Source organism: Dioscorea cayenensis, unplaced genomic scaffold (genome assembly GCF_009730915.1).
Source record: "Dioscorea cayenensis subsp. rotundata cultivar TDr96_F1 unplaced genomic scaffold, TDr96_F1_v2_PseudoChromosome.rev07_lg8_w22 25.fasta BLBR01001003.1, whole genome shotgun sequence".
Taxonomy (NCBI): domain Eukaryota; kingdom Viridiplantae; phylum Streptophyta; class Magnoliopsida; order Dioscoreales; family Dioscoreaceae; genus Dioscorea; species Dioscorea cayenensis.
In genome coordinates this window covers 13,602-15,795 of record NW_024087394.1, presented here as the reverse complement: position 1 = coordinate 15,795, position 2,194 = coordinate 13,602, and the positions used below count along the sequence as shown (strand labels likewise).

Below are 2,194 nucleotides of genomic sequence, written 5' to 3'. Positions count from 1 at the left end.
CTTCAACCTCACGACCATTTCTCAAAGCGATCGCCTTCACATGTTCTCTCGGGTTGGTTTGCTTGGTAAACTCCCATGTGGCCTTTCGGAGGGAGACTTCGCAATTTGCCCCACTTGATTTTCAAGATTGTGCAAGGAGGCTGTGTGATTGCGAAGTGTATCCTCGACTGATTCAAAACTTGTATTTGCCGATTGAACAAATCTAGCCAAGTGCTTCTCCAAATCCGTCATTCGGGTTTCCAAGCCTAAAATTCTGTTTTCCACTTGAGGGGCTTGTTGTTGTTGTTGGAACCCCGATGGCCCCATCGTCTTCTGTGGTCCTTGATTACTCCATGAAAAGTTGGGATGATTCTTCCAACATGAATTGTAGATGTTGCTGTATGGATTCCCTTGAGGTCTCATTCCGTTACCTACAAAGTCAACATTCTCAACTGAAGAAACATCACCAATGAGGATTGGGTAATCGGAGGGAGCATGTCCTCCACCACAACCGGTGCAATTGGTCACGCCCGCAACTCTATTCGAAGCTAAAAGATCTAGCTTCTTACTCAAACTCTCCACTTGGGCAGCCAATGAAGTTACCGCATCAATTTCATGGAGACCGGCCACCTCTTTCTTCTCCCTAGCGTTCCACTGGTAGCTATTTAACCCCATTTCCTCAATCAATTGATGAGCCTCGTCGGGGGTTTTGCTACCTAAGGTACCTCCTGCCGCCGCATCGAAGAGTTGCCTTTTACTCGAGTTCAAACCATTGTAGAAGGGTTGAACAATCATCCACTCAGGGAATCCGTGTTGCGGACACTTGCGCAGGAGTTCCTTGAACCTTTCCTATATCTCAAATAGAGACTCCAATTCCAACTGCACAAAGGATGAGATCTCATTCCTAAGCTTTGCTGATTTTCCGAGAGGGAAATAACGGGCTAGAAAAGCTTCTACCATCTCCTCCCATGTAGTGATTGATGCTCTAGGTAATGAGTGTAGCCACTGCTTTACTTTCCCCTTTAAGGAAAATGGGAAGGCTCTCAACTTGATGGCATCATCCGTCACACCATTTATCTTCAGCATGTCACACACCTCGAGGAAGCTCTCTATGTGACTATTTGGATCCTCATCTGCCAAACCGTTGAATTGTGCGGACTGCTGCAACATATGCATGAATACCGGCTTTAGCTCGAAGTATTGAGCTATAATTGGGGGACGCACAATACTCGATTGTGTCCCCAATAATGAAGGTCTGGCATAATCGGATAGTGTTCATTGTTGCTCATTTTGTTCTGCCATGTTGTCAGATCCTTCTACTTTCAAATCAGCTGGATTAGGCTGTTCTTGTACAGGTTCTTTCCCTTTCCTTCGAAGTGTACGTTCAATCTCAGGGTCTCCTTCAATTAATATTGATGGATTTCCTCGGGTCATAACTTGGAGCTGCAACAATAGTAAAGAAAAAGAAAATCAGAACGATCATAGAATAAGAAGATATGAAATAGAATGTGTAGTGAAATATCTAAGAAAAAAAAGTGCAAAGTATCTCTAAATGCCTAGCTCCCCCGCAACAGCGCCGAAAACTTGACAAGGTCCCCTTGCTTATATCCCGCAAGTGCACGGGTTTGTCGAAGTAATAATCCAGGGTGAGCGGGGTTGAATCCACAGGAAGTAGGGAGTAAAGACACTTAATTCGATTCTTAGCTATGTGGAGTATCAACAATGATAAGTGTGCTAATGATTCAATTCTCAGAAATTTAAAGCAACAAGTATGAGAGCAAAAGTAAGGTGGAGGCAAGGCAATCGATAAAAATGGGGTACTCGGATGATGCTTCACCTAGGATAATCACTTCAAGTGCATGAACTCTCTATTATGCTTCCTAATCAATGCAATGGTGAGTCGTGGAAATCCTTACATGCATAGTCCCAAATCTAAGGTCAACTATGCATAACTCTATACATGTCCCGGAGGAGAAATCAAACAATCTCAACACCTCGCACTCGCATAGAGTTACAATGAGCTCAAGGGATTCCAAGTGATAAATCTCTTCCTAGATTTAGACCTAACCCTTTGGTCCAGGCGGAAGCTCCCTAGCACAATTAAGCCCTAGATACTAAGATCACCTAAACACTTCACTCCATTGCACGCGCAACTAGGCCCCAGCGGAGGTTCATTCCTTAGACCATTCACTCTATTATGGCCGCAAAGAACCTG

General features: G+C 44.3%; 1 non-coding gene across 1 annotated transcript; it reads left to right on the top strand.

Moving 5' to 3' along the window:
- Positions 1-784: 784 nt before the first annotated feature.
- Positions 785-891, top strand: LOC120255453. Its single transcript, XR_005535017.1, has one exon. It is a non-coding gene; the product is annotated as a small nucleolar RNA R71 (small nucleolar RNA).
- Positions 892-2,194: the final 1,303 nt, after the last annotated feature.